Below are 21,289 nucleotides of genomic sequence, written 5' to 3'. Positions count from 1 at the left end.
GGCTTGGGGGAGGGCACGGAGAAAGAAAGAAAGGGGGCAGACAGGGAGACAGAAAGTAGGGGGGAAAGGGAGACAGAAAGAAAAAGTTGGGGGAGAGAATGAGGTCTGGAGGAGAGGAAACATACAGGAGGCTGAAAGAAAGGAAGAATGATTGGATGCACAGTCAGAAGAAGAAAGTGCAACCAGAGACTCATGAAATCACCAAACAGCAAAGGTAGGAAAAATGATTTTATTTTCAATTTAGTGATCAAAATGTGTCTGTTTTGAGAATTTATATCTGTTGTCTATATTTTGCACTATGGCTCCCTTTTACGAAACCGCAATATCATTTTTTAGCGCAGGGAGCCTATGAGCATTGAGAGCAGCGCGAGACATTCAGCGTAACTCCCTGTGCTAAAACCTACTATTGTGGTTTAGTAAAAAGGGAGGGGGTGTATTTGTCTATTTTTGTATTTTGTTACCGAGGTGACATTGCATAGAGTCATCTGCCGTGACCTCTTTGAAAAAACCCGTAATATGAATAATTAACATTTTCTCTGCCTTTCATTGTGCTTTGTGTTTTTTTAAAATTTTATTGTTGATAGATCATTTTGACTTAGTCATTATAAAAGTAGCTTGTAAGCCCATAAAGTGTGGGCACCCCTGCTCTATACCATTTGAAAGATGGCGCATATCTAATTATTCACTTCTAGAATTGGATACTTCTTAAATTTAGTAAAAATATTCTGGCACAAGTGTCAAACCTTAAAAAAGGAGCATTGGAAAATAATAATAATAATAATAATAAACTAATAAAAATAGTACACATTTAATTTTCCCCACCACCAAATTTCCCCGTCCTGCCCCACCCGGCTACTTTTTCATGTCACCTGACTGAAAAAAATTTCTGGGGAGAATACTGGGGATAGATTTCGTACAAATGTAAAGAAATTCTTCTTCACCTAGAGAGTGGTAGAAAACTGGAACGCTCTTCCAGAGTCTGTTATAGGGGAAAACACCCTCCAGGGTTTCAAGACAAAGTTGGACAAGTTCATGCTAAACTGGTGAGATTGGGCTCATTTGGAGCACTGGTCTTGACCTTGGAGCCGCTGCGTGAGCGGACTGCTGTGCAGGATGGACCACTGGTCTGACCCAGCAGCGGCAATTCTTATGTTCTTAATATCAGTTTGCATTTGTCTATATTAAATTTCATTCATCATATGGATGCCCAGGAGAAGAAAAGGAAAATTTGGGAGTATAAAGGCATCCATGGTTTCTTCCATTCTGCTACCTATGTCTTAGAAAAGATAAAACAGTCAATGCAATAAAGCACACAATGGGCTCCTTTTACGAAGCTGCAATAGCGGTTTTAGCGTGCGCGCTAGATGCTAACGCCAGCATTGAGCTGGCGTTAGTTGTAGCCGCGTAGCATGGGTTTAGCGCACGTGGCAATTCTGCGCATGCTTAAAACGCAATTGCGGCTTAGTAAAAGGAGCACAATGTTTTGTGCACAATTTTGTGGGCTACTTTAGGCACCCTATGTAATACAAGCTTTGTACACGAGCTGTGTGCAGAAACTAGTAGACATCTGTGCCCAGCTCATTTAAATCCATGGTAATGAAGATATTAGCTGTTCAAAGCACTTGCAAAGAAATTCATAGGAGATCCAACAAGGGGCATTTTCGAAAGAGCATCTAAGTCAGAATTGGGAAGTCCTGCTCATAATGTCCCCAAAAAGTCCATTTCACAGCAATTTTCGAACATAAAAAAACCATCAGGATTTCCTGTTCGAAATACATGTTCTTCAGCAGAAAATGTCCAAATTAAACAGCATTTTCCAAAAAAGCATGCATAAAAATATTTGTCTGGCACCATCTATACATAATTAGCCACACAGACATCCCTGCAGAGCAAAGGAGCAGCTTAGTGGTAAGTGCAGTGGACTTTAAAAACATTGGATCCCAGATATAAATCCCACCTTAATTCATTTGAATATTGTTATGAGTCCTCCAGGAACAAATAAAAAACCTATTCTACCTAAAGGTATACCATTACAATAGCCATCATGTTTGCAGATGTCTTATAAATTAAGGTACAGTACATACGTATTTCTATGTTCCAAGAGGGCTCACGCATCTGTGCAGAAATAAGTGTTAAAGTGAGGGTTACACTTGAGTCCTATTGTTCAAAGTCCACTGTACTGACCACTAGGCTACTTTATTAGGAATTGCCATAACACCTGGTATACACGGTCACTTTCACTTCTTAGGGGGGTGGTAGGGGTCAGTAACCATTGGAAGATTTGAGAGCTTATGCCTTCATCACTCCAGTGGTCAACTATTCAATCTTTGGTGCCTTTCTTGGGCACCTCTCATTTTTGGAAACACTGGCAGTCATGGAGTATATAGAGTATCTAGTAACAAACACAAGCAAGTAGAAAATAACAACATAATATAAACCACAACAAACTTACTCAGAATAACCACAGTGCAGATGTCAACAAGTAATTTTGGAATATATGGCACAGAATTAGGAAGGCATGAATATAATCAAACCCATGTACTAAATGCCAAAATAGGAGTATCTCAAAATACCAAAGTATAGAAGTATTTTCTACTTGCTTGTGTTTGTACATAGAGTATCTGCCAGAGCCCGATTCTTCAGAAACTAGTTCTATAGCTTGAATGTCCAATAGCTTTTGCACCGTCACTCGAACCCTGGCCTCCTTTTCTGGCCATCTGCCTGAAGAGTTGATAAACAAATCGGAAGGAGGGTGGTAAAAACTCAATCTGGAGACCCTCTTGAATAAGATCTAGAACCCAACAGTCTGAAGAAATTTGTTCCTACTCTCTCCAGAATGCAGACAGACAGTCTCCCATCAATGTGTGGGAGCGCAGCAGCTGACCTGGCATTGTGATTCCTTGGAGGTTGTGCTGAATCAAGACCCTGAGGGTTACTGGCATCTAGAGCTACCAAACCATTGTCTGGACCCCTGATAAGATTTCTGAGTGGAAAAACCTGCATAGATGTTGTGAAGGATGAAAATTGCCTCCGCCACCCCCAGCGGGTCAGCGCAGTCTGCACTTGGGCAGAGATTTGTGGTGGCAATCTACCACACAGTCCTTAAGGTCATTAAGGCCCTTAACAAATAACATCCACCCTTTGAAGGGCAGTCTGCTTAAGGTAGCTTTGGAGGCTGAATTGCCCATCCATTGCCTGATCCAGAGCATGCAGTGGGCAGAAACTGCATATGCCGACATCTTGCTCATGACTCTAATGATGTCATATAGAGCGTCTGCCAACTAATCTACAGTGTGACAAGGCAGTGGCTGCTGCCAGAAGGATGCTAGGCTGTATAAAGAGAGGCGTAGTCAGTAGAAGGAAGGTGTTGATGCCCCTGTACAGGCCATTGGTAAGGCCCCACTTGGAGTATTGTGTTCAGTTTTGGAGACCGTATCTGGCGAAAGACGTAAGAAGACTTGAGGCGGTCCAGAAGAGGGCGACGAAAATGATAGGAGGCTTGCGCCAGAAGACGTATGAGGAGAGACTGGAAGCCCTGAATATGTATACCCTAGAGGAAAGGAGAGACAGGGGAGATATGATTCAGACGTTCAAATATTTGAAGGGTATTAACGTAGAACAAAATCTTTCCCAGAGAAAGGAAAATGGTAAAACCAGAGGACATATTTGAGGTTGAGGGGTGGTAAATTCAGGGGCAATGTAAGGAAATTCTACTTTACGGAGAGGGTAGTGGATGCCTGGAATGCGCTCCCGGGAGAGGTGGTGGAGAGTAAAACTGTGACTGAGTTCAAAGAAGCGTGGGATGAACACAGAAGATTTAGAATCAGAAAATAATATTAAATATTGAACTAGGCCAGTACTGGGCAGACTTGCACGGTCTGTGTTTGTGTATGGCCGTTTGGTGGAGGATGGGCTGGGGTTCAATGGCTGGGAGGGTGTAGATGGGATGGAGTAAGTCTTAACAGAGATTTCGGCAGTTGGAACCCAAGCACAGTACCGGGTAAAGCTTTGGATTCTTGCCCAGAAATAGCTAAGAAGAAAAAAATAAAAATTAAATTGAATCAGGTTGGGCAGACTGGATGGACCATTCGGGTCTTTATCTGCCGTCATCTACTATGTTACTATGTAATTCTTTTCCTGTCCCTGCCCCATTCTTGCAAGCTTCATCCTCATCTGCACAAGCGTCAAACATTTTAAATCATAAGTGTTTGAGGTTTGCGTGGTTAAGGTAGCTAACAGGAATGAGGTGGGGACAGGGAGAGTGACAAAACCTGCGGGGACAGGATAGGAAAATTGAGTTCTTGCAGGGATGGGGAAAAATTTGTCCTTGTGTCATTCTCTACTTAAACTTTACCTCGTCTGTAGCAATTCCTACAGACCTGCTCTAAGGACTTACTACTTCTACCATTTATTTCTATAGCGCTGCTGCCAGACATATGCAGCACCGCACATTAAACATGTAAGAGACAATCCCTGCTCAACAGACAAATCTAATCTAAACAGAAAAACAGGACAAAAGGAGTTATGAGATGTGAGCTTTGTACAGTCACTTGTACAACTACAGCAGGAGTGTCAAAGTCCCTCTTCGAGGGCTGCAGTCCAGTCGGGTTTTCAAGATTTCCCCAATGAATATGAACATAAGAACATAAGAAGCGCCATCTCTGGAACAGACCCTAGATCCCTCAAGTCCGGCGATCCGCACATGCGGAGGCCCCGCCAGGTGTACCCTGGCATAGTTTTGGTCCCCATATCGCTCCAAGCTTCTCGTAAAGAGAAGTGCATCTAGCCTACCCCTACCCATGTCACTTCATGCCACTCATAAGAAGATGTACATCTAACTTACCTTTAAATCCTAGAATGGTGGATTCCGCAATTACCTCTTCTGGGAGAGCATTCCAGGTGTCCACCACTCGTTGTGTGAAGCAGAACTTCCTGATATTTGTCTTGAACTTGTCCCCCCTTAGCTTCAGCCCATGTCCTCTTGTCCGTGCCACATTGGACATTGTAAATAACGTTTTTTCCTGCTCTATTTTGTCGATTCCTTTCAGTATTTTGAATGTCTCGATCATATCCCCTCGTAGTCTCCTTTTCTCAAGGGAGAACAACCCCAGTCTCTTAAGTCTTTCCTCGTAATCCAGGTTCTCCATACCTTTCACCAGCTTTGTTGCTCGTCTCTGCACCCTCTCTAGCAGTATGATATCCTTCTTTAGGCATGGAGACCAATGCTGGACGCAGTATTCCAAGTGTGGTCTGACCATCGCTCTATAAAGCGGCATTATGACTTTCTCCGATCTACTCGTGATTCCCTTCTTTATCATGCCTAGCATTCTATTCGCGTTCTTCGCTGCCGCCGCACATTGCACCGACGGCTTCAGTGTCCTATCGATTAATACTCCCAGGTCCTTTTCCTGTTCAGATTTTCCCAGAGTTGCACCTGACATACTATACTTGTGTTCCTTATTTTTTCTGCCTAAGTGCATCACTTTGCATTTTTCCACATTAAGCTTCATCTGCCATTTATCTGCCCAATTCTCCAATCGGCTCAAGTCACTCTGGAGTTCTTCACTTTCCTTCTGCGATTTGATGGCCCGGCATAGGTTTGTGTCATCTGCAAACTTGAAGATCTCACTGGATGTTCCATCCACTGGATCATTGATGAAGATATTAAATAAGATGGGCCCAAGTACCGAGCACTGGGGCACACCGCTAGTCACATTTTCCCAGTCTGAGAACTTCCCATTTATGCCCACTCTCTGCCTTCTATTCTCCAGCCTATCCATCTTAGTATATCTCCTTCTATTCCATGGCCCTGCAGTTTCCTGAGAAGTGTTACATGTGGAACTTTGTCGAATGCTTTCTGAAAATCCAAGTATATAATATCCACCGGTTCTCCATTATCAATTTGTCTGTTCACTGTCTCAAAAAATTGAAGTAGGTTCGTCAAGCATGACTTCCCTTTCCTGAATCCATGTTGGCTGGCTTTCATCAGGTCGTGTGTGTCTAGGTGACAGGTTATGCTATCCTTTATCAGCGCCTCAACTATCTTCCCAGGGACCGACGTGAGACTCACAGGTCTATAGTTGCCCGGTACTCCTCTTGATCCTTTTTTGAATATCGGCGTGACATTCGCTATCTTCCAGTCGTCTGGTATCTGCCCTGTTTTGATTGACAGGTTGGCAAGTTTTTGAAATAGTTCTCCGATTTCCACTTTTAGCTCTTTCAAGACTCTTGGATGAATTCCATCCGGTCCAGGGGATTTGTCGCTTTTGAGTTTGTCGATCTGGCAGTATATCTGGTCCAAGTCCACGTCTACTGTGGTAAGGCTGTCTTCTGTTACTCCTTTGAACACTTTCACTGCTTCTGGAATTGTTGCAGTGTCTTCCTTTGTAAAGACAGACGCAAAGAATGAATTTAGTCTGTCTGCAATTTGTTTGTCTTCCTTGATGTACCCTTTCCTTCCCTGGTCGTCCAGCGGTCCCACCGCCTCATTTGCGGGTTTTCTCCCTTTCACGTACTTGAAGAAGGGCTTGAAGTTTTTAGCCTACTGTGCTATTTTTTCCTCATAGTCCTTTTTGGCATCCCTCACCGCCCTGTGACACTTCTTCTGATCACCCTTGTGTTTGTTCCAAGTTTCGATTGTTTTCGTGCGTTTCCATGCTTTGAAGGAGTCCTTCTTTTCTTTTATGGCTTCCTTCACCTCTTTAGTAAGCCACGCCTGAGATCTATTTGCATGCACTGCTTTCATTGTATGCTAATAGATCTCATGCATATTCATTGGGGAAATCCTGAAAACTCGACTGGATTGCAGTCCTCGAGAAGGGACTTTGACACCCCTGAACTAGAGAAATATGAAATGTCAGGACAGAGATATTGAAGGCTTTGCAAAGTCACACACTGACAAGGCTGCAATTTCAGAGATAAATATCTATCACCTATTGACAAACAAATACTGTGGTATGTTAAAATACTGGCTTCACATGTAGGCAAATGCTTCTGTACAGCACAAACATTACCCCCCCCCCATCCTGTTTTTTGTGAAGAATTTTAAATAGTAGTTAAGAACATAAGAACATAAGAAATGCCTCCGCTGGGTCAGACCTGAGGTCCATCGCGCCCAGCAGTCCGCTCACGCGGCGGCCCAAAAGGTCCAGGACCTGTGCAGTAAATTTCTATCTATACCCCTCTATCCCCTTTTCCAGCAGGAATTTGTCCAATCCTTTCTTAAACCCCAGTACCGTACTCTGCCCTATAACATCCTCTGGAATTGCATTCCAGGTGTCCACCACACGCTGTGTAAAGAAGAACTTCCTAGCATTTGTTTTGAATTTGTCCCCTTTCAACTTTTCCGAATGCCCTCTTGTTTTTTTATTTTCTGAAAGTTTGAAGAATCTATCCCTCTCTACTCTCTCTATGCCCTTCATGATCTTGTAAGTCTCTATCATATCCCCTCTTTTCCAGGGAAAAGAGTCCCAGTTTTTCCAATCTCTCAGCGTATGAAAGGCTTTCCATCCCCTTAATCAGTCGTGTCGCTCTCCTCTGAACTCTCTCGAGTAACGCCATATCCTTCTTAAGGTACGGTGACCAATACTGGACGCAGTACTCAAGATGTGGACGCACCATTGCCCGATACAGCGGCAGGATAACTTCTTTCGTTCCTGTTGTAATACCTTTCTTGATTATACCTAGCATTCTATTCGCTCTCTTAGCGGCAGCTGCACACTGTGCCGTCGGCTTCATTGTCATGTCCACCATCACTCCCAAGTCCCTTTCTTGGGTACTCTCAGTCAATAACATCCCTCCCATCGTATAATTATACCTCGGGTTTTTGCTTCCCACATGCAATACTTTACACTTCTCAACAATGAATTTAATCTGCCATCTCTCTGCCCATTCCCCTAGTTTGTCCAAGTCTCTTTGCAATTCTTCGCAGTCCTCCTTTGTCCGAGCTCCACTAAATAGTTTGGTGTCGTCTGCAAATTTTATTATCTCACACTTCGTCCCTGTTTCTAGATCATTTATGAATATGTTAAAGAGCAGCGGCCCGAGCACCGAGCCCTGCGGAACACCACTCATGACCTTTCTCCAATCTGAGTAGTGGCCCTTCACCCTACCCTCTGTTTCTTACCTTCTAACCAGTTTCTGATCCATCTATGAACGTCTCCGTCCACCCCATGGTTCCTCAGTTTCCGGAGTAGACGTTCATGAGGCACCTTGTCAAAGGCTTTCTGGAAATCTAGGTATATGATGTCTATGGGGTCTCCTCTGTCCATCTGTTTGTTAATTCCTTCGAAGAAGTGCAATAAGTTAGTCAGGCACGATCTCCCCCTGCAGAAACCATGTTGGCTGGTTATCAGAAGTTCATTTCTTTCAAAATGTTCATCGATGTTTTCTTTTATCAGTGCTTCCGCCAATTTCCCCGGAACTGAGGTCAGACTCACCAGTCTGTAGTTTCCCGGGTCACCTCTTGATCCCTTTTTAAAGATGGGCGTAACGTTGGCTATCTTCCAATCCTCTGGAATCACACCTGTTTTCAGAGATAGGTTGCAAATTTGCTGCAGTAGTTCCGCTATTTCCTCCTTTAGTTCCTTCAGAACCCTTGGATGGATTCCATCCAGACCCGGCGATTTGTCAGTTTTTAGTTTTTCTATCTGCCTGCGCACATCATCAAGGCTCACTTCCATGGATGTTAACTTTTGTGCTTGATTTCCATTGAAGATTTGTTCAGGTTCCGGTATGTTGGTTGTGTCTTCGCTTGTAAATACAGACGAAAAGAACATGTTAAGTCTTTCTGCGACCTCTTTCTCTTCCTTCACCGCTCCCTTCCGGTCTCCATCGTCCAGCGGTCACACCTCCTCCCTAGCCGGCTGTTTCCCTTTAATATATCTAAAGAACGGCTTGAAATTTTGTGCTTCCCTGGCTAGCCTCTCCTCATATTCTTTTTTGGCTTTTCGAACCACACGGTGGACATTCTTTTTGATACTTTCTGTGATCTTTCCAGTTTCCCTCAGATTTGTCCTTTTTCCATTTTCTGAATGAGTTTTTCTTATTGCCTATCGCTTCCTTCACTATTTTAGTTATCCACGCCGGGTCTTTTGTTCGACTCTTGTTGCACCCTTTTCTGAATCTGGGGATATACAGATTTTGCGCCTCGCTCACCGTGTCCTTGAAAAAGGACCAGGCATGTTCTACCGTCTGCCATTTTTTGGAAGTGTTCCTAAGTTTCTTCTTTACCATTCCCCTCATTGCTTTGTAGTTGCCCTTCCTGAAGTTAAAAGTTGTTGCTATGGTTCTCTTTCCTTTCAGTATTCCTATTTCCACCTTGAACTTGATCATATTATGATCGCTGTTTCCCAACGGTCCCACTATTTCCACTTCCTTTGCAGGTCCCTTTAGCCCATTTAGGATTAGATCCAGAGTGGCATTTCCTCTCGTCGGTTCTCTAACAAGCTGCTCCATGAAGCAATCTTGTACAGCCTCCAGAATAGAGAGCTGCACGGGAACGGGGATGACGGGAATCCCGCGGGACCCGCGGGGATCCCGCGGGTTCCCCCTTTGGGTCACGGGGATCCCGTGGGGACGCCCCCTAGGGTCGCGGGGATCCCGTGGGGACGCCTCCGAGGGTCGCGGGGTTCCTGCGGGGTTGGATCGCAGCGGGGTTGGTCGAGCCGCGAGGGTAGTCTCCTTCTCCTTACCTGCCCTGTCGCAGCACACAGCCGAACGGAAATCTTCCCGATGTCAGCGCTGACGTCGGAGGGAGGGCTTAAGCAAAGCCCTCCCTTCCTCCGACGTCAGCGCTGACATCAGGAAGACTTCCGGTCGGTTGTGTGCGGCAGGGCAGGTAGGGAGAAGGCAATGGCGAACGAAAGAGGGGGGAGGGGGCGGTCCGCCCCGAAGAATGTGCACAGCCGGTCAGGTCCCCCGATCGACCGACAACAGGCCCGGCCGACAAACCTCCCTGCCCTGTAGCCGCGAATCTAAATTACCTCTTACAGCAGCTTCACTACTCCAGCTGCTGTAAGAAGGTAATTTAGATTCGCGGCTACAGGACAGAGAGATTTGTCCGACCGGGCCTGTTCTGTTGTCGGTCCGGTGCAAAAGCGCCACAAAGGTGGAGGCAGGGAGGGAGGAAAGGTGGAGTGGAGAAGAAAAGACGCTTAAGGGGGGAGAAGGCCGCTGAAAGCACTGGGGAAGACAAAGGGGTGGAAAAGAACGCTGAAAGGACATGGGGTAAACGGGAGGAAGGGGGGGGGAAGGACCCTGAAAGCACTGGGGAAGACAAAGGGGTGGAAAAGAACGCTGAAAGGACATGGGGTAAACGGGAGGAAGGGGGGGGGGAAGGACCCTGAAAGCACTGGGGAAGACAGAGGGGGGAGAAGGCCGCTGAAAGGACATGGGGAAGGCAGAGGGGGGAGACAGGACATGGGGAAGATGGTGGGGGAGAAGGACACTGAAAGGAAATGGGGAAGAGGGAATGGGAAGAAGACGCTGGCAGGGAAGAAGACAGAGGTGCCAGACTATGGGGGGAGCGGAGGGAAAAAGATGGGTGCCAGACCAATTTGGGAGAGGGGAGAAAGGGAGAGGCACAGTAACAGAGCAAATGGAAGACACAGAGAGAAGAGAGGCAGTGGATGGAAGGAATTGAATGAGAACATGAAGAAAGCAGAAACCAGGCAATAAAGGTAGGAAAAAAATTCTTTTTTTTTTTTTTTTTTTGCTTAAGGATAAAGTAGTATATTAGTTGTGTTGATAAAAATTTATAAACATTAGAGGCTCTGGTAGAAACCCGTTTACAAAGTATGTATTCTTCCCAATTAATATTTCCAAATTAATAAAGTCTTTTTGCTTATTTTTAAATGGGTTTCTACCAGAGCCTTTAATTCAGTAGCATAATTAAATGAAATAACTATTTCTGTAGTTTATAGGGACAGGCGGGGACGTAGGGGATTCCTTGCAGGGACGGGCGGGGACGGAGGGGATTCCTCGCGGGGACGGGTGGGGACGGAGGGATTCCTCGCGGGGACGGGTGGGGACGGGTGGGAGTCTTCACGGGGACGGGTGGGACTTTGGCGGGGACGGGTGGGGACGGGTGGGATTTCTGTCCCCGCGCAACTCTCTACTCCAGAAAGTCTGCCTCCCTAGCGCATCTTGAGCTTCCAAGACTCAGTCTATCCCAGGGTAGTTGAAGTCTCCCATAATAACTGTGTTACCGCTTTTGCATTCTCGCTTCATCTCAGCTTCCATTTCTTCATCGATTTCTCCGGTTTGTCCGGGTGGACGATAGTATAGACCTATCTTTATTTCAGGCCCTTTCCTTCCTGGTATTTTAACCCATAGCGATTCTAGCTTGTTGGCCGTCTCTGCTGTGTCCATTCTTGTCGATTGTATGCTTTCTTTTATGTATAGTGCTATTCCACCTCCTTTCTGTCCTGATCTGTCTTGGCGATAGAGTTTGTACCCCGGCATTGCTGTATCCCATCTGCTTTCCTCATTCCACCATGTTTCAGAGATTCCAATGATGTCTATGTTCTCTGCAATGGCCATGGCTTCTAATTCTCCCCTTTTGTTTCTTAGGCTCCTTGCATTAGTATATATGCAATTTAGCTCCTGGAATTTCGTTGCCTTCATTTCCTTTCCCTGTGCTTCGGTCTTTATATTCTTCTCTTTGGCTAAGATCTTTCTAATCTCCTCTCCTTTGTTAGTCGACTCCTGTAATTTGTCCCTTGTTTCATCCCAGCCTTTTTTCACCTTAGTATCTTCATGAGATATCTTTTTCCGAATCATCGACGCTTGGTCAACTGTCGGCTTTCCCCTTCTTCCTCCTGTTCCTTTCGGCTTCCAGCTCAGTTGTACATAAGAACATAAGAAATGACCGAGGTCCATCGTGCCCAGCAGTCCGCTCACGCGGCAGCCCAACAGGTCCAGGACCTGTGCGGTAATCCTCTATCTATACCCCTCTATTCCCTTTTCCAGCAGAAAGTTGTCCAATTCCCTCTTGAACCCCAGTACCGTAACTAGCTTCTATCAAATTAAACCACCAAAAAACCTGCACTTAGAACTACTGCCCAAGTCTTCCACTCAGGCCACTCACTACTACCTTATCAAAACACTGTTTAGCTATCATGAAATCTGACACAAATGCCCCAAAGCATCTCATTGCCTCCTCCTCCCAATCCTGCCCGAGTTATTTCACCTCTATGCTGCTGCTACTACTATTTATCATTTCTATGGTGCTGAAAGGTGTACGCAGCGCTGTACATTTAACATTCAAAAGATAAGATGATCCCTACTCAGAAGAACTTACAATCTAATTTGGACAGACCACACATCTCAGGGTTGGGCAGTTTCTTTTTATTATTATTATTATTTTATTTATCATTTTTCAAATTACAAATCAAGTATCCACTTGTACAGAAAGATAAAGATAAGCCAATAAACAAAATATCCAAATACAAATTGCAATTTTTTGGAAACAGAAAATAAAAATAAATAGTGATAATCATTATATCTTATATCAAAACTACAGCTTAACTTCAGCTCAAGTTCACAAATAGGATTCAAGGTGTAGATTTTGTAAGAAATTTAACAAACAAAGCTGCTAATTATAAAGAAGAAAAAGGTCCATTTAGATGAGAAAGGATAGCAAATAAATCAACACAGCCCTCATATTTTCCCTTCAAACAGGGGTGCTGCAGACAGGAATGTTGTCAGCTGGCTTGGGTCAAAGAAAACATATTTTTTTCATATGATGTTGTACCATACATTTATATGGGTGATGAAGAAAAAAGGTCGCCCCCAAAGCAGTAACACCTGGTTTTAAGAGGAGAAATTCACGCCTCCTTTTTTGTGTGTCCTGTGCCAGATCTGGAAAAAGTAATATCTTAAGCCCCCCAAATTTTTTGGTTTATTTTTAAAGATAAGCAACCAGGTTTTATCTGATGCAAGGGCTACTGTAATAAGAAGCGTTGCCGGTATGACCGATTCTGTATCAGAAAGTTCCAACATTGCTGAAACATCAAGTGGTTGCTGATCCCCTTCTTGTAATTGTTCATCTCTTTTGATAGGTAAATAGTAAACCTGAGTGAATGGTAGCAACATATCCTCAGGAATTTCCAATATTTCCATTATGTAACATTTCAACATGTCCCTTGGATTTATTGTTGCAACCCTAGGAAAATTAATCAATCTGAGACTGTTGTTGTGAGAAAAGTTTTCTAAAGATTCCAGCTTTCTTCTCAAATTAGTGCTATCCTTAATTAATGTTTCTCTAATTTGTTTAGAAACTTTCAATTCTTGATGGATATTCACTAAAGAGTTTTTTGAGTCATCTATTTCAGCTTTCATATTTTTAACAACAGTTTCTTGGGCATTAAATTTATCTTCCAGCTGTTTCAGCTGAGATTTGATTGATTTTGCCAGGACTGCCACAAGATCCCAAAGAGAATCTAAAGTTACCTCTCAGGTTTTTTTCTAAAAGAAACATTTATAGGTTCAGAAATCTCACCAGTTGACATCCTCTCCTGATCAGCACTTCCCAGGATTCGGTTTACCCCTAGAACTGCTGAACTCTCAGGTTCCACAGGGCTCTCCTGCAAAAGTAGGAAGTCCGTCTCTATGATCTTCATGGCCTCCGATGGAGAGTACCGCCCACCTACCGGAAGCGCCTCCACTCGTGGGGAGCTGGTAATCTGAAGAGGAGGGGGAGGTGCTCTGGCGTCGGGGCTTAACGTTGTCTCTAAGCCCAAGGAGATCGCTTCCATTTCACCTCTCCGGAGTGTCTCCAGCGGGACTGCCGATGCCCCTGGCATATCTTGCATGCACCGCAGAAGCTCCTCAGTTTTTCTGAAAGTCATCACCCCAGACCACTGCGAGGCTCCAGCAGCACTACAACCTCTCCTTTTTAGCATTGGGAGGTAATATTGATCCGAAGCAGCAACCCGAAAGTTGTTAGAGGCAAAAATCTGCGGCGTGTTACTCAGCTAGCCGGGTCAGTGGCCATCTTGGATCCAGGCTATCTTGGGCAGTTTCAGAGAATAACTAAGCTCTGGAACACATTGCCAGAAGATGTGGTAAGAGCAGTTAACATAATTGGTTTAAAAAAAAAAAAAAGGCCCGAACAGGTTCCTGGAAGAAAAGTCCAAAGTCTGCCACCGACAGACATGGTATAAAGATAAGCAGCTAAATGCACTCGGAGCCCCCATTCCAAAGGGCAACTTAGTAGCTCTGTGATAGAAGCACATTGCTCCAAGAACACTGACGGTGAGATGAGAGTAAACCAGAACCAGTGTCTCCCGTCAGAGTCCTGCATTAGGCTATTTTCTACAGCATCCCTTTTCACCTCCACCCCCACTCCCACAGCAGAAGTCAAAACTAGAAGTGCTTCTGGCCTATTTCTTCTTCCTCTTCTGCTAGTGGGATTGCATGAGGCAGATTCAGAGGGAGTGGCAGAGGAGGAGAAGGTGATGGCAGAGGCAGCACTGTTTGCTCTAACTCTGGAGGGGATCACCTGCTAGAAATGGGTATGAATGCATCAGGGAGATAGCAGTTGAGGAAAGTAGGAGTAGGAAGAGATAAGAATGTACCATATTTTTCGCTCCATAAGACACACTTTTTTCCTTCCCAAAAGTGAGTGGAAATAAGGGTTCATCTTATAAAGCGAATGCAACCCCCCCCACCCCCCCCCCCATATTTTCTACTTTCTTTTCTGCTGGGCGATTTCTGTCATCAATCCTCCGATGCTTACCTCCACTCCTGCATTGTGGGGGTTGTGCATCAATGGAGGAGATGAGCAGGTAGTGATGGGAGGGAAGAAAGGACACAGCACTCACGGACACCAAGCTTGAGCTCCGCCCTCTCCACTCCGGGTGCCTTGTTCAGTGGGGGCCCGCCTCTCACCTCCAGTCCGGGAAGGAAGAGAAGGATGAGCGCTAGGCGCCCAGGCAAAACACCTGTCAGCTAGGGCTGGTGTTTTCAGATAGGGGGAAATGAGATCATTGCCAAGCCTCTGGTTCGTCTCCTTATTCCCAGGTCCTAGCGTGTGTGTGGGCGTTAGGAGGGAGGATGGGGTCGACTTTCCTTCCTAAATGGCTCCAGCAATGGCCGAAAGCTACTAGGCAAAAAACATCGTCTTTCCCATTCCAGCTGTAAATCCTATCAGCACTGAATGTCTGGAATGCGGACAGAATGTTCAGTGCACTCCATCCTGCCCCTTTTCATGTAACAAGAAGTGGTATGGGGAAGTAGCATCGGCAGCAGAGATGGCCACGTGCGAGGGGGCAGAGCTGTACAGTGTGAGGAGAGTCCTTTCGGCTCTGCTCTCCTCTTCTGTGTGGTGGCCTGCTTCAGCTCTTTGGCCTTTGCCCGATGGTGACGTTGTTTCCTCACTGCTGGTCTTACGACGCAAAAGAACCGAAACCGAGACAAAGCAAAACCAGAGCCCCCCAGCAAATCAGCTCCATTGGGTGTTTCACCCTGGATCTGTTCCTTTGTTGGCAATGGCAGTCTTGACTCTACTCCTTCTCATCAGGAGCCTGCAGTCTATGGGGCCCAACTTTGGGAGATCTTCTGTGGCTGGCCTGCCCTCCCGTCTTCTAAGTTCGAATGACTGTCACTCCCTATTATACCTCCCTCTCAGGTATTTTGCTTTTCTACCTGTTATTTTATCTTTCATTCTTTTAACATATAAAGTTTTATGTTATGGTAAAAGTGATGATTGATGGGGGAGGCTGAGATGGAATTTAAAGGTGCTGGGATGGAATTTAAAAGTGCCGGGGGGAAGGGGCCGGAATTTAAAGGTGCCGGTATATATCAGTATACAATTTGGTTCAGAATGCTTTTTTTCTTGGTTTCCTCCTCTAGATCTAGGGTGCGTCTTATGGTCAGGTGCGTCTTATGGCGCGAAAAATATGGTACTAGAGAAATGGAGGATGAGGGGGGTCAGCAAACCTGTGGCTCTCTGACCACATGGCTGTGGCTCTTCTCTTGTGGGGATCCCATGATGTGTACCTGTCTCCTGGTGGCCTCCTCCTCCTTCCTGTCAGGCAGCCACATGTGTTTCTTCACAAAGCCACAGGCAGCAGTTCAAACACGTTGCCCATGGCTAACCCGGAAGGCTTCCCTCTGACCAATGTTAGCTATTCGAGAACCAACATCAGAGGGAAGCCTTCTGGGTCAGCCATGCGCATCATGTTGGAACCAATGCCCGCGACTTTGTGAAGAAGCACATGTGGCTGCCTGAAAGGAAGGAGGAGGAGGCTGCTGCCAGGAGACAGGTACACACCGCGGGAGGAGGGCATGAAGTTGGGGCACAGAAGGAGGGGAGGGAGGGAGCATGAACTTGGGATACAAGATGAAAGGACAGAGAAAGAGATGATGAGGTAGGGAGGAAATAGAAAGGGAGAATTGTTGAACATGGGTGTCTGAATGAGGGGAAAAAAATGATGCACATGGGAAAATGAAGAGAATTGTTGGGCATAGGGAGGAAGAGAGGATTATTGGACATGGTGTTGGGAGAAGAGTTGGGTAGTGATGTATGGGGAGAGATAAGGAGAAATGTTGGATGTGGTGGTGGAGAGAGAACAGTGGGACAGTTGGAAATGGATGCAAGAGGGAGCAATGTTGGATATGATGGTGGTGGGAATGGAGGGAGAGATGCAACATGGTGCTGGAGAGGGACGATAGAAGGAGAAATGTTGGGCATGGAGTTGGTGGGAAGGGGCAAAAGATGCTGCACAGGGTCCGAGGGATGAGAATGGGAAAAATGTTGGGCGTGAAACAATTCTATGCGGAAATACAGTGTCAAAAGTCTCATTACTATATATATTCTCAAATATAAACCGATCCGATTATAAACCGAGGTAATCCCAAAAGGGGAAAAAGGTTCACTCAAATATAAACTGTCTTGCCTTGCACCCAGCCCTCTTTCTCTCCTTCCTTCCCAGCTCTGCACTAGAGAGCTGCACGAGAACGTGGACGGGAATCCCACAGGACCTACCATCCCTCTAGAAAAGGGAATTGGACATGTACACTGCTTTTGTATGGTTACACATTCAAAGTGGTTTACATGTATATAAGAACTTATTTTGCACCTGGGGCAATGGAGGACTTGCCTAATATCGCTAAAATTAGGACCCTTCCTTTCTGAGTACACTGCCAAGATCCTCATCCAGTTTACAGAATCCTGAGTGGGGTAGAACGGGTACAAGTGGATCAATTTTTCGCTCCGTCAAAAATGACAGAGACTAGGGGACACTCGATGAAGTTACAGGGAAATACTTTTAAAACCAATAGGAGGAAATTTTTTTTCACTCAGAGAATAGTTAAGCTCTAGAACGCATTGCCATAGGATGTGCGAAGAACGGATAGCGTAGCTGGTTTTAAGAAAGTTCCTGTAGGAAAAGTCCATAGTCTGTTATTAAGACATGGAGGAAGCCACTGCTTGCCCTGTATTGGTAGCATAGAATATTGCTACACCTTGGGTTTTGGCCAGGTACTAGTGACCTGGATTGCTCACCATAAGAACGGGCTACTGGGCTTTATGGACCATTGGTCTGACCCAGTAAGGCTATTCTTATTTTATGTTCTTATGACCCACGGGGATCCCATGGGTTCCCCCTTTGGGTCACGGGGATCACATGGGGATGCCCCTCATGGTCTTGGGGATCACCGCGGGGCTGGAGGCAGCTTAAGCCAAGGGACTCGGATATCTTGGTGCGCACGCCTCCTTTTCGATCTGGCTCCTCTACGCAGCATGCAGCGCTCCCAGCATGCCACCTATTGCCAACCTGGAAGTCTTCCCCCAACATCAGAGCTGAAGTCGAAGGGAAGGTTTTGCATAAGACACGTGCAGCATGAAGGGCCCACTGCCCTGCAAAGAAGTGCGGCTGAAAGGGGAGCAGAAAAGGATGGAGCGAGCGGGCACATGCGCTTTGCACCAAGAAGGAAGTGCGTTGGGACATGAAAGGGGCCCAAATGTGGGACACAGAAGGGAGGGGGCATGAACTTGGGAGAGATGGATGCAAGAGGGAGGAATGTTGGACTTAGTGGTGGAGGGAATGGAGGGAGAGATGTGGCATAGTGCTGGAGAGGGATGACAGAAGGAGAAATGTTGGGCATGGGGCTGGTGGGCAGGGATGAAAGATGCTGCACATGGTCTGGGGAATGAGAGAGGGATAAATGCTGGACCATGGTAGGAGGAACAAATGGACAGCAACAGAAGAATTTGCGGAAGATGGAAAGCGGAAAAAAAAGAAACTGGGACCAACTTAGGAAAAATAAGTCTCCAGACAACAAAAGTAAAAAAAGGAACTTATTGACTAAAATGTTAGCTTTGGGAAATGTATATAGCAGCTGTCTTTGTATTAAGTTCAAAAGAAACAGAAATGCATTTCTGGTTTTATTTCTACAGTGCTGAAGTACTTGCTGACCCAGCAAAGGATCTCTTCCAGAGATGGCCAGAACTTCCCTCCACCAAGCTTGGCAAAAGGGACAAACTGGCCACCTGCAGAAGAAGTCCTCAGCTGGCATATCTTGGGGGTCCTCATCAACTGTGTATTTAAATTTTATATTTACATTAGAGGGTCTGGCGGAAACCCGTTAACAAAATATGTATTCTTCCCAATTAATAAAGTGTCTTTGCTTATTTGTAAATGGGTCTCTACCAGAGCCTTTAATTCAGTGGAATAATTAAATAAAATAACTACTTCTGAAATTTATAGATTTGGGCAGAGACAAATTAAATTACTTGTGGGGATGGATTTGATTCCAGCGGGGACGGTTTGGACTCCAGTGGGAACAGGCGGGGACGGTTTTGATTCTACCGAGGATGGGCAGGGACAGGCTTGATTTTTGTCCCCGTACAACTCTCTACTCTGCACCCAGCCTCCTATGCTCATATGGTCCAGCAGTGAGCTGGAACAGGAGCAATCCTTCCACCTCCTGGACCCCTCTACAACATACTTTTGAACCCTGGTGGTCTAGCAGTGAAGCTGAGCAGGAGCTATCTTCGTTCACTCCTGCCCTGTGCAGAGCCGCAATCAGATGTTGCTGCTGGGAATTCCTGCAGCAGTCTCGCAAATTCTCAGTCTCACAAGACTGTCCTGGGAAGTTGCGGCAGCCTTTACTGATGGTGGCTCTACAAATAAACATAGTTCCTGCCCCCCTTCACCAATAGACAGTCTCTGGCAGGATTCAAGGCCCAGTTAAAAGCCCACCTCTTTGAGAGTACTTTCAACTCATAACTCCTCTCACCTTGGGTTCTGCATCCCTGCCCATATACATCATGCCTGTTTGTCCAAGTTAGACTGTATGCTCTTCTGAGCAGGGACTGTCTATAAATGTAAAAAATGTACAGCACTGCATAGCCTTTCTGCGCTATATAAGTGATAAGTAGTAGTAGTAGTTGTTGTAGAGGGGTCCGGGATGTGGTGTGGTTGACAGTTGGCTGGGACAGCTGCATATGTACGGGAAGGATCGCTCCTGCCCCTGCTGGGCCACCAGGGCTCAAGGCAGGTCTGCAGGAGATCCTCGTTTTAATTCCCGCGAACCTCATAGATCCCACTAACCCCCCAAGTTGAGATTTTTAAGGGCATATAGTTAAGATCCTTTAGGTCCGCGTTTTACCCAGTCCCGTGCCTATGTGAAAAGTTTAGAAGGGTACTTGTCCCTATTCTATAAGTAAAGGATCTTCCTTTTTCACCTAAAGGGCCGCAAAGTGGTCACAAAAAAGTTCTGAGGACCACCAAAAGATTTCAGGCTTAAACATTTAAAATAAAATAATAAATTCATCATTTTTATCTTTGTTGTCTGGTAGAGAGCCCGACTGAAATTTGATTTCGGTTTTGTTTCTGATGCAGAAACTGACTCACATAACAGTTTTCTGCAGGTTTCAGTTTGCAACACAGTATTGAAATTCTTCTGGGTTTCATTTACAGCAGAAATTTAACTGTGTTCCGTTCCACCCCCAGTTCGGAAGAGCTCACTACTACAACTACAACAATAAAAAAAAAGGTTTACTTACTGCTTATAAGGCACAAGCCTCTGTTCTGGGGCGAGCTAGAATTCTATTAGGAAGAGCTCCGTCAAGAATCAATAGAAATCAAGCACCCAACCACCAATGACTGGGGCCAGTTGGAATCCTCACCCAGGAAAAAAAGAGATCAGGCAGCCAACAATAAAGCACTCGCCCACCAGCTAACCAGATTGGTTGCAATAGCCAGCAACCCATGATTGAATGGGCACTGCTGCTTCAGGCTGGGGCTGCTGGGAAAGTGTGTGCACAGTTGCCTCTCAAACGCTGGTGAACAGCTCTCCTGAACTACATCTCCCAGCTGTCCATGAACTATGCTCATGTTTTCAAAACTTTTTTTGAGGGGGTACTGAGTATTTGCATCTTTTCCATTGCTTGATAAATACATTAATATTATTTATTTCTCCTGTTGTCACTCTGTATCTGCTGATTTTACATGTCTTCTTTGCACTGGATGTTCATATTAGTCTATTGTATGCTTTTGTTTACGCTGTTTTCTCAATAAAATGCATTCAATAAATAAATAAAAGAGCTCATAATCTGTACTCTCAATGCTGTCTTTTCATGGTTTCTGTGGTTGGTTGCAGGGGCCTGGCTACTGTGAGGTGGGTCCCTCAGAAATACCCCACTTCTGAAAAATAGCCAGTTACTGCCATCTTTTTTTGCTAGAAAACATGTGCTGCCATAACAATTGAAGAAGGGGTTGAGCTGCTTATTGCAAGTCTTGTAAGTACAGGAGCACCTGTGAACCAACTGATTTTTTTCCAGAAAGAGAGAGAATATTGCACTGGAAGAACAGCAGCTGAATAAAAGTATATTGTACAGTGGTACCTCGGTTTATGAGTGCACCGGTTTGCGAGTGTTTTGCAAGACGAGCAAAACATTTGCAAAATCGGCACCTTGGAAACCGAGCTTGCCTCGATTTGTGAGCACCGGCACCAACGCACAGTACATGCCAGTGCCCGAAGATCTGCATACTCTTCTTTGCTGGGCCTTGAGTATCTGTGCATGCTCAAGACCTTCGAGTTCACGCTCTCTCCGAGATTCTCGGAGATCTCCGAGAATCTCGGAGAGAGTGTGAATTCAAAGTCCTTGAGCATGCGCAGATGCTCAAGGCCCAGCAAAGAAGAGGACGCAGATCTTCGGGCACCGGCATGTCCTGTGAATTGGTGCCGGTACCGTTGGCCAGATGGGGGTAAGCAGCGTGTTCGGGTAGGTGCTGGGGGATTTCAGATCGCGGCGGGGGGATGCTGGATCGCGGTGGGA

At 45.6% G+C, this 21,289-nt stretch overlaps 1 protein-coding gene across 2 annotated transcripts in view; it reads right to left on the bottom strand.

Moving 5' to 3' along the window:
• The window catches only part of RMDN2 (regulator of microtubule dynamics 2), a 384,366-nt gene extending 364,243 nt beyond the window's left edge, over nt 1-20,123 (bottom strand). The window contains exon 1 of one of the 2 annotated variants that reach the window (XM_033936827.1): nt 20,015-20,123. The gene's annotated coding sequence lies outside the window, so the exon portion shown is untranslated. Of the gene's footprint in view, nt 1-13,501; nt 13,622-20,014 lie in introns of those variants that run through there. The other variant, XM_033936826.1, reaches the window with a different exon arrangement.
• Nucleotides 20,124-21,289: the final 1,166 nt, after the last annotated feature.

This window comes from Geotrypetes seraphini, chromosome 3 (assembly GCF_902459505.1).
Source record: "Geotrypetes seraphini chromosome 3, aGeoSer1.1, whole genome shotgun sequence".
In the NCBI taxonomy this organism is placed as follows: domain Eukaryota; kingdom Metazoa; phylum Chordata; class Amphibia; order Gymnophiona; family Dermophiidae; genus Geotrypetes; species Geotrypetes seraphini.
This window is presented reverse-complemented; position numbering and strand designations above follow the sequence as displayed.